Below are 10995 nucleotides of genomic sequence, written 5' to 3' on the forward strand. Positions count from 1 at the left end.
TTTGCACACGTGTGATGAAGAACTCAATATCTTTTTTTTCCCCCTTTTTTTCCCCTTTTTTTTTGCCTGTCCCGTTTGGCTCTTTCGCATCAGAATTATTGTCTAAAGGTGAAGAAAGATGCCCAACGGATTTACTTTACCAAATTGACCATCCCAGCCTTGCCGTAATGGTCCATTTGATTCACCCTTTATTGTTTATTTTATTTTCACTTGCTGAATACGGGACAGACTTGACTGGGGGAAGGTGCGTACACCTGTGAGCATGGACGCGCTTGTTTTTTTAAAAGGTTCCTTCATGTAATGATCTGCTAGAGGGTGTGGGGGGGCCACAGCCCCGTCCTCCAGGGCATGAAGCAGGTATGCAGGAGATCAAAACTCCAGACATCCAGAGGCCCCCAGAACACAAGAGACCAAGGAAGACCAACAGAGGGGCAGCCGCGCCACTGTCCCAGAAAGAGCTGAGGAGAGTCCCAGATGAGGGCTCACTCAGCAGCTGCAGAGCAGAAGCCAGGGGGGGTTGCAGTGACGCGCCCGTGAGCTCTGCCGGCAGCCAGCCGTGCCTGAGTGACCGAGCCCCAGGCCGAGAGGCCGGGGGCACCCCACCCCCGAAGTGGCCCGAGCGAGCCCCAGGCTCCAGGCCCCGATAAGCGGCCGCCAAGGAGTGAGCCGGTGTGTACCTGGACGCCCATCCCCGGACACAAAGAACCACCAACGCACCGACGTCTGAGGGCGTCTGTCACCGGCAGGGGAAGTGGTACTCTAATTTTCGTTTTTCCTGCAGTGTATAATAATTGGTGTATTTCAAAAGTAAAACTATGAAGTGGTGGGAAACTATTTTGTGCAACTTTTTTGTATTTACAGTTTTGAGGGATAAGCCTCTTAAATTTCTCTAACTAGAAATATATGTTAAAAAAAAACGATTTATTTATTTATTTATTTATCTATGCACTTAATGCAGACATATTATTAAAATTTAGGCTATAATGGTTGTATTGATTTATAGCAACTTGAAATGCTCCCAAAAATGGCTCCACAGCAGGTAAAAATATAATATAAGCTCTGATGGACTTGGTTCTATGGTAGGTCTTAAAGGGTTAAAGAGTTGAAGCTCGGTCAGTTAATTGATGGTCAGAAGCTTCATCCGGCGCGATGTCCGGCCGATCTATTGAGCAAAGTGGCCTAGAGCTATGGAAGGATTGCATACATGCTTACAATACATATATCACATATAATCTAGAAACAGGCCTGAATAAAGGCCTGAGGGTATTCAGCAACCTGCTGCGTTTGAGTTTGCTTGGTAACAGATGACTCAGAATAAGTCAGGAAGTGTACTTCTGAAATGTCTTTGTTTCCTCTGTAAAGTATGCATTTTTTCTGGTTATTTTGAGGAGCTGTCTGGATGAGGCTATTTGAATAACCAGGTTATTCATTATTATCTTTTATTCTTTTATATTCTTTTTATTAAGCTTTGAGTAGTGGAATTTAATTAAAGCATTTATTCAATATATACATGTATAGTTTTAGTTAGATGGTTACACATATGAGAGTGGCCTCTGTCTGGTTGGGAGCTTTAGTAGGCGAGGTGAGAGGTGAAACAAAGTGCCTGCAGAATTGACAGTTTTGTTGCAGAGCATGCATCTGAGGTTTTGGAGAAGCAAGAGCGAGATGAGCTGGAAGCACCTGGCTTGGAGGTGAAGAAAATGTTCTTCTCAAACTGTGTCAAAAGTCGTTACCAGAACATTTGTGGTTTTGGAAGTTATGCATGTATTGTGTCTGCTTTGACGCATGAGGGGGCGCCATCAATAATACCCTGATGCTATAAAAACAACTGCTTGTGTATTATTGGGTGGAGATCGACGCTGAGTGTGTGACCGTTCATCTCCCCACACGTGATTTTGAATCCCTCCTGTATCCCTCCTCGATATTTGAACCCTTAACACAGTTTTGAGCCGGCCCATCTCATGATATTCGTGCTTGTGTGATTTGAAGGCTTTACCTTTTTCATGAAGTGGTATAAAAGTGTATATAAAATATCTGTGAATCTTATTACTTCTGTTCCATCCATGTTTTTCTAGATGGGGTGTAAGTAGGTTTCCTTTAAAATGGTAAAAAATGGTAAATGGCCTGTATTTGTATAGCACTTTACTAGTCCCTAAGGACCCCAAAGCGCTTTACATATCCAGTCATCCACCCATTCACGCACACATTCACACACTGGTGATGGCAGCTACATTGTAGCCACAGCCACCCTGGGGCGCACTGACAGAGGCAAGGCTGCCGGACACTGGCGCCACCGGGCCCTCTGACCACCACCAGTAGGCAACGGGTGAAGTGTCTTGCCCAAGGACACAACGACCAAGACTGTCCGAGCCGGGGCTCGAACCGGCAACCTTCCGATTACAAGGTGAACTCCCAACTCTTGAGCCACGATCGCCCCCTTTATGTCCTAATTAGCTAGGACGCCCTCATGCAAATGATTGACTTTAAGGAAAACTGATTTGACTTGTTTTGAATTGACTTCTGCACACACACATGCATCCATCGCCTCCTTGGAAGTAACTTGCATAATCCTTTTGCATGAGGATGAAGATGAGAAGTCATGTCACAACAGTCGGACCAAAGGAGAAAGCAGGGAACATACAAGAATGGAAAAAGCTCTGTTCATCATAGCGGCATCAGGCAAGTCTGAATTATTACGTTTCCATCATCATATTTAAGTGTGATCCTTGTGATGAAGATTATTACTGTAACTCTAAGGGACTTCAACTTTCATTGTTTTTCTTCACAGAAATGAAAAAGATGATGCATTAGTGCGTTATATTTACTCTTGACACAAATTTTCTGCCAACAGAATAGATTACACAGAAATGCATTGAAGCTAAACTCATTTATTTACTGTGTTTGCAGGCCTGTGTGCCGTCGCCTCCAAACATCACTACCAGTTTGTTTATGAACAGAAGAACTGGACTGAAGCGCTGAGTTACTGCAGAGACAAATACATAGACCTGGCTACTATAGACGACATGCAGGATGTGCAGATGCTGACCAGCACAGTAGATTTAAGCAAAATGACCACCATGACAAACGGCAATGTAAATTATTTTTCTGGCTTTTTTTGTGACAGTAGGACTTTAGTTTTTGTACATTATTTAAATTTTATGGTACTGAACTATATTTAAACTATATTTTCTTGAAAGATCACTTTTCTTTTCTCACTGTTGCCAAGTGCTCACATGGGGTCATCTGATCGTTGACTTTACAGTATAATAAAGCAGATTGAGGCAACAGTTGTTGTGATTTGCTTTTATAAAAATAAAACTGAATTATTATGAACCATTTTGAATTGAATTGAATAAGGTTAGCGTTAGGATCTTGTGAACTTACAAATATTTGAATATAATTTTTGTCAAGTGGAAAATCTTTTTGACAGAAAAATTGTGATGCAAAAATCTACAAATTAATTGAGATTTTCTTAATTTGTATTAATCTTTATAAATAAAAATGGAAAAAATTAAAGAACTAAATTACAAAATATCACAAGATATGAAATGTTTTATACTGTATATATCAGTGCTTACTGATAATCTGACAGCCTAACTCATATATTTTATGTCTAATGAAACAAACCCGCTGGTGCTTTCAGAGAGCCTGGATCGGGCTGTATGATGACATCGTTGGCTGGCAGTGGTCAACGTCAGAAACCAGTGAGTTCAGAAACTGGTCACCTGAACAACCAGATAACCAATGGGTTATAGAATACTGCGTATTTATGCTTGATGGACCGTGGTTTTATGACCCTTGTACGAATGTGTTCAGATTCGTCTGCTCTAATAACACAGGTGAGGATTTTCAACTTAACTAGAAGCTTAGAACAAAACAGGTCCTGTTCTGTGCTTTTATTGATGTTTCAACAACGGCCTAATTGTTTAGACTTACAAATGCATTTACAGTTGTACACAGCACTTGAGTATGGTCTGTTTTCAGGGTCGACTAGGACATTTGTCTTCATTGACATTATAGCGTCATGGGCGAACGCCCAGAGCTACTGCAGACTTCATTACACAGACCTGGCCAGTGTGAGGAACATGACAGAGAACCAGAAGATAGATAACCTGGTACCTCCAGGGATAAGGGTGTGGATCGGCCTTTTCACAGAGTCCTGGAAGTGGATGGATGGAAGTAACTCCTCATTTACATATTGGAAAACAAATGAACCCAATGGACCAGAGCCTTGCGTGGCAGCAAACTTTTTACTAAATGCAAAATGGGAGGACTGGGCCTGTGGCTCACAGAAGGAGTTTGTTTGCAATGTTGGTAAGCATTACTACCTGAATCATTGGCTGCTATTGGTCACAATTTACAAACTACACCCTAATGTAAAAGGTTCTTGCTGTACATCCGCTGTTGTGGTGGCAGCTGCTCAATATGTGAAAGTAACTGTATGTGAGAAAACAGTCCTGTACAGTGAGCTCCTAGCTGCTGGCTTCACATTTTGTCACCCAGAAACCTCAAGTGGTCACACAGTTTATTCTGCCAGACCCACATTCACTGTTGTGATGGAAGCTGCATCAATCGTTGTGTTCAGTTCAGAGGTTTGAAGTGAACACTGTAAAATTATTGTGAATATTAGTATGACAGGATGGGTCATAACAAATGGGCCATTTCTGTTTTCTGGTTGTCGCTTATATATAAAATTAAAACAGCAAACAACACACCAGGAAGGTTAATCTGAGATTTTGGCACTCATAAGTGTTTAATTGCAAGTAAATTATGTATTTAAAAGCAGAATATGAAAATGCAAGTGAAAGATAGAGCTGATGAAGGATGTAACAATTTGTTCTTATTTTAAAAGCACCTGTTTACAAGGAAGCGGTGAAAGTGAACCTGATAAACTCCGGTCTGGATCTGACCCACCCTGATGTGATGGAAGCCACGCTGAACCAGGCAAGTCATGTTTATTTATTAATATACATGAGAGAGAGATTATACATGCACACATACATCTGTGTATGTGTGCATGTATTTAAAAATTGAAGCTCTCACTGAATTGCAGCTTTATCACAACACTGAATGTGGACCTAACAATCTGGCTGGATTCAGTTGCACGACTGTGTGAACAACTTAAGACTCTCACTACTTCTGGGTCTGTCCTCGTGATGTGTCACTGAAACTGCCAGTCGACTGTATCTGCTTCACAACAATATAGAAACAAGAATTTTTCTCAAATCAAACTTAAAGCAGAGTATTACTTCTACTTGATCACTAAACAAGTGCTTTATTACAGCATATAAATACATTTTTCTTCAATATTCAAAACACTGACTATTAGAGATGATTTCATCTGTGTATTAAAGTTGTCTACACAAAATGTTTTGTCATGCTTGTTTGCACAGACACCTCCTTCAGCTCATGTACCTTAGGCTGAGTCAGGTTTTGAGTTCTCAGTTATATGTAAGAGCCATGAGTGTCAGTCTGTTTCATCCTGGCAGATGAAGCTGTGGGGAGCAATCCTTCGAGTACTGTGAAAATCATCAGCCCACAGTGTTCAAGCCAAATGCCTCAGCTTAGGACCATGATCCCGTTTGGCCTCTGGTTTGTAGCTTGTTGTAGTCCTGGTTATGAAAATGAGGTTCGATTTAATCCACGAGTGCTTGCTCTGTGCACAAGTTTAAGATCCACTGAAGATATAAAAGTACACGTGGTCAGTACGACGCTTGCAAAGAGCGATCAAAAAATAGTAACCAGAGTCTGAAAAGCACAAGGTGTTCAAATAGTCCTCCTTTAAGAGTAGCTGCGCCACATTTACACCTGGGATTGTTTTATTTTTATCACACATTATAATAACTTTTTATATATTTCATTTCCAATATTTGGACCAATCTCATGTGCTTTTGTAGTTTTATTAGACATTATTATTAGTCATCAACTCTCTTGTGAAATATTACTGCAAATTTAAATATCTTCTCTTAAAAATAGATTCTGAAGAATTTAGTGTATATTATTGTCTGAGTAATGTTAAGTATTTGTGTGTGTCAGATCCAACAGAAGCTGAAGGAGCAGGGAGTACAGGGAGACGTCAAACTGAGCTGGAGGAAGCAGTCAGATGGATCGGTCTTCCACAAGGACGAGGAAACGAAGAAGAAGAGCATCGTGTGAAAATAGTTCAAGAAATGTTGCTTTCGCCTTTGACCTTTCAAGTGCTATTGTGCCATATTATCATATTATTCTATGCTTTGTGTGAATATCATCATCCAAACAAAACAAAAATCTAATTATGATGTCTTTGCATAGTTTTACATAGTTTTATTCTTACCTGTTAACATTTAAAACACAAGACGTTTGCTGGGTATTTGGTGACAGTTCACTGTAATTTTAATACATGCGGTTTTTCGCTGTTGCACTTGTTAGACTATAATATTATTTTATGCCATGTTATACCCCTAATTAAAGATTGTGAATTATTATGTAGTTTTAGTTTGCATTATTCTCCTGAATTAGAAGAAGCTGATAACTATTGCATCTGTTAAACTGATTTGCATTACATTAGACTGCTGATTTATTGTGGATGAATGATATTGTTTTATGATGCATTATACTGCTGAGTTATAAGAAATACTGTTTGCAGAAAGTCATCGCCTTATTTGTCTGATTAGAAGAGAACAGAATATGCTGGAGTTTTCTGCCCCATCTCAGCAGGAGCAGATAAACGGGGAGCCAAGGTCGTAGCTTAGGCGCCGTGTGAGAGAAAGCATGTGAATGTTTAGGCTTTTATGATAAGGTGGAGGCACCAGAGGCTATAAGAGTTTGATCAATGCTCCACCATTTTGAGATCTGAGGCTGTCTGCATACAGTGTCCATCTCCCACGCGTGTGACTATTAAAATCATCGTTTGACTTAACCCGGCCGGACCAGTGTTGTTATTGTGGTTTTTTTCTCTTGTCTCCATCCCCAATTTTGAAATCGTAACACACTTTACAGACAGCCACTGAGTGTTTGATGCAGTAGAAGCAGAATTAGAAGCTGATTGAGGCTGTAAAGATGGCGCATTCTTCACAAAAGCAGGTCAGCCCCACGCACGGGGCGAACTTGCTAACGGAGATTTGCACATTGGTGCGGTTATGGCGTTAGCGTCATTTTAACTAGATTAAAGCTGACAGCACGAATATTATGAGATGGGCCGGCTCATCATTATCCTGATTTGCATTTGTTTGTCTCACTCAGTCCAAAAATTACATCAATAGGGAGACGTGGATGTCTACCAAAGAGTAAATAAAAGGGCGAGTATCCTGTCACTAGTTGTGCAATTATCGGCATGCACAACCTTGTTTACATAGTCACTCCAGTTTTCTTTCTTTTCCTCATCCAGGGTCCGCAGCATTCACAGCACGGTGCGATTAAACCTTTCCACTGGGTTTCCCTGTGGGTGGTAGGGTGTAGTCTTTGAATTAGCTCCTGTGTACTTCTGCAGCTGTTTGAATAAATGGTTTTCAAATTCTCTGCCTTGATCATGATGTAATTTACCAGGAAAACCAAATTTCAAGGAAAAGTCATTAAAAATTTTATCTGCTGCTGTTTTGCCAGATTTGTTGTGTGTAGAGTAGACTTGAGCAAACTTGGTGAAGTTGTCCTGTAACACTAAAATATACTCATACCCTCCCCTGCTCTTTTCGAGATGGACATAGTCTATTGAAACCATTTCAAGGGGTGCAGTAGCCGGCATGTGACACATGGAGGCGCTACGCTGAACTGTAGGTTTTTTTTCTGAATATTACATTTGCACACGTGTGATGAAAAACTCAATATCTTTGTACATATTCAGCCAATAAAACCTACTCCTTGCCAAATTCATCACACGGTCCACCTCCAAGTGACCCATTTCGCAGTGAAGGTGTTTGTACACCAGTTCTTTGTTCGATTCTGGAATCACAATCTGAGTATAAGTCACAATCTTTCGTATCAGCAACCCATCATCTGAAATAAACAGCTTTTTCCACTCATGTAGTAGCTGTTTTACTTTAGGATATTTGGTCGCTGATGTTTTGTCAAAGCTTGCACCTGTGCTCTTTAAGTTGAGAACATAAGCTACGGCAGAGTCCTGCTTTTGAGCTTGTAATAGCTCCTGTGTTGTGATTCTCACATCTGGCTGAGTTTCTCTAAGTATCTTATTTACTTCTGGATTGCACGTTATAGCCAGAGGTGGGACCAAGTCATTGTTTTGCAAGTCTCAAGTAAGTCTCAAGTCTTTATCCTCAAGTCTCAAGTCAAGTCTCAAGTAATGTCAGGCAAGTCAGAGTCGAGTCTCAAGTCACTGGTGTAAAAGTCCGAGTCAAGTCACAAGTCTGAAACTTTGAATTTCAAGTCCTTTCGAGTCTTTAAAAAAAAAATGAAAAAATAATGTTGCAGTTATGCTAAATGTAAATATTAGACCATGTAATTTTAAAAGCTGTGTTTTTCTCAACACATGACAAAATAGTGAACTTAGAAAATATACACAAATTGTGAAATTGCACCTCTTTAAAATGCAGCTCAATTAAACTTAGCTCCAAGAATAATTTTCACCGACAGTTCTGAGATACGCTGCATGTTATTCTTGGATGCGGTTGTAGGACCGGCTTTAAAATCGCATGACAAAAATATCATACACATTAAAAAAAAACTGCATCACCAACGTAGCCTGGACAACATTTGCTAGTTAGATGAAGTCAGCTATCTCATTGTAGCATATTTATATGCATATTTATAATTATACGGTTCTTGGAGTGAGTGCATACACTCATGAAGTTTAGTAACTTCAGGTCACTGCAACAAGCCCAGGTACAGTTTACCGACGGATGGGTGCAGGACCTTGAAATGCACCGTGTAGAACGAAAGACCATCGTACGTATCATAAGTTTACCAGTCTCACAAATCGTCGTCATAAATACACATTCGTTAACCGTTTATTAATAGGACCTTTGAGCTCAACGGTAATTAATTAGTAGTGGAAATAATTTCTGGTAGCATCACAGAAATGTAGCAGTGACAACAATACTGTATGCTGTAATCGTACTGGGCAATTAGTGATACAAAACAACTGTTTTATCCTGTGAATAAAAGTATATGTTTTTGTCAATGTACCATAATAACAGAGGCGAAACGCAATATTGTGTCAGGACAATTCACTATTTATGCACAATAAATAAAGGAGCATAGCGCGACCATTTCTGTTCAGCGCCAGACTTGCTTGTAACCTATATCACCAATTATGTTATGAAAATGACGCATTAACTACAACAGAAGACTGACCTTCGTGTAAATGCTTGGAGCAGACTAACCTGTGAGCTGGAGGGTTCTGGGACGTTATATTTGATCTTTGAATGGCTGCAATCCAGTCGCGTCTTTGTTACTTCGGAAACATGGCTCGAACAATTTCTCTTCAACGACGTAATCCGATAACAACCGATCTCTTTACCCGTCGGCTTCCCGTGGCTGTCATGCGACCGGCTATTGCAGTTAATAATACAACAGCTTCTTGACATTTTTGTGTTTCTTTTTATCGCTGTATAACTGATTTCAATTGAAAGCCTGCGTGCGCTAGTACCGCTTGCCACGAGTTCCCAGAATCCTTTGCGGTTCTACCCGTGAATGACGTCACATTTTCAATCTCTATATAATATGCATGTTAAATTTTATATTTGGGGTAAAATATCAAGTCTTTTCAAGTAAACCGGTTCAAGTCCAATTCAAGTCCCAAGTCATTGGTGTAAAAGTCCAAGTCAAGTCACAAGTCTTAGAACATTTTTTCAAGTCAAGTCTAAAGTCATAAAATTAATGACTCGAGTCTGACTCGAGTCCAAGTCATGTGACTCGAGTCCACACCTCTGGTTATAGCTGATATCCAATCCAGTTGTTGTTCTTCCTGTGTTTCAATGGCATTCAGTACTGCGCTTAACACTTCAGGCGAACACAGCTCAGTACATTCTGACATGTATGAGTTCATACTAGAAGGTGTTCTGGACAAAAAGTCTGCATCCACGTTACTTTTTCCAGGTCTGTATTTCAGTGTTATGTTAAAATCAGCCAGCTCGGAAACCCATCTGTGTCCTGTCGCATTCAGTTTACCTGTGCCTAAAACATAGGTTAAAGCAGGGGTGGGCAATCTCAGTCCACGAGGGCCGGTGTCCCTGCGGGTTTTAGATCTCACCTTGGGTCAACACACCTGAATCACATGATTAGTTCGTTACCAGGCCTCTGGAGAACTTCAGGACATGTTGAGCTAATTTAGCCATTTAAATCAGCTGTGTTGGTTCGAGGACACATCTAAAACCTGCAGGGACACCGGCCCTCGTGGACTGAGATTGCCCACCCCTGGGTTAAAGGGTTGTTGTCACTGTATACTGTCACTGAGGAAACATATAACAAATAGTCTCTAAAGCGCTCAGTCGCCGCCCATTTTAGTGCCAAAAATTCCAGTTTCCCTGAGTGCCACCTGTAGTTCTTCTCAGCCTGTGTTAATGTTCTTGATCCATATCCAATTACTCTTAATTTACTGTCCTGCCTCTGGTACAAAACTGCACCAGGGCCTTCTTCTGATGCATCGATGTGCAGAATGAAGGGTTCCTCAAACTTAGGATAAGCCATCACGGGTGGATTAGTCAAAACATCCACCAAATAGTCTAGTGCTTTTTGGGTGGCTGTCACTCCATATGATTTTTTTGGGTGGGTGCAGCATGCCCCGCCTTGGCTGACCGCGCTGGTGTTTGGTCAACTGAGAGTAAATCATATAGGCACATTGCATGTCTTGAAAAATCTTGTGCATAGCTTCGGTAGTATCCTAAAAGCTTTCTCAGCTCTTTAATGTTTGTCGGTGGGTTGTCCTTCAAAGCTCGTCCTGCTTGTACCTCTTTTTCATCCATTTTGTAACCGTCCTCATTTTTAAACAAGTCACATTTATCAGGTCTTAGTTTTACGCCCCAAGCCTGCTGACGTTTGAGAACTGATCTCAAATCTTCAATA

General features: G+C 40.7%; 1 long non-coding RNA gene across 1 annotated transcript; it reads left to right on the forward strand.

Annotated features, from left to right (window-relative positions):
- The first annotated feature begins 2913 nt into the window (after positions 1-2913).
- Positions 2914-4060, forward strand: LOC143414254 (uncharacterized). The gene is made up of 3 exons (XR_013094757.1): positions 2914-3092; positions 3644-3839; positions 3985-4060. It is a non-coding gene; the product is annotated as an uncharacterized LOC143414254 (long non-coding RNA).
- Positions 4061-10995: the final 6935 nt, after the last annotated feature.

The sequence above is a fragment of the Maylandia zebra genome, linkage group LG20 (assembly GCF_041146795.1).
Source record: "Maylandia zebra isolate NMK-2024a linkage group LG20, Mzebra_GT3a, whole genome shotgun sequence".
Lineage (NCBI taxonomy): Eukaryota > Metazoa > Chordata > Actinopteri > Cichliformes > Cichlidae > Maylandia > Maylandia zebra.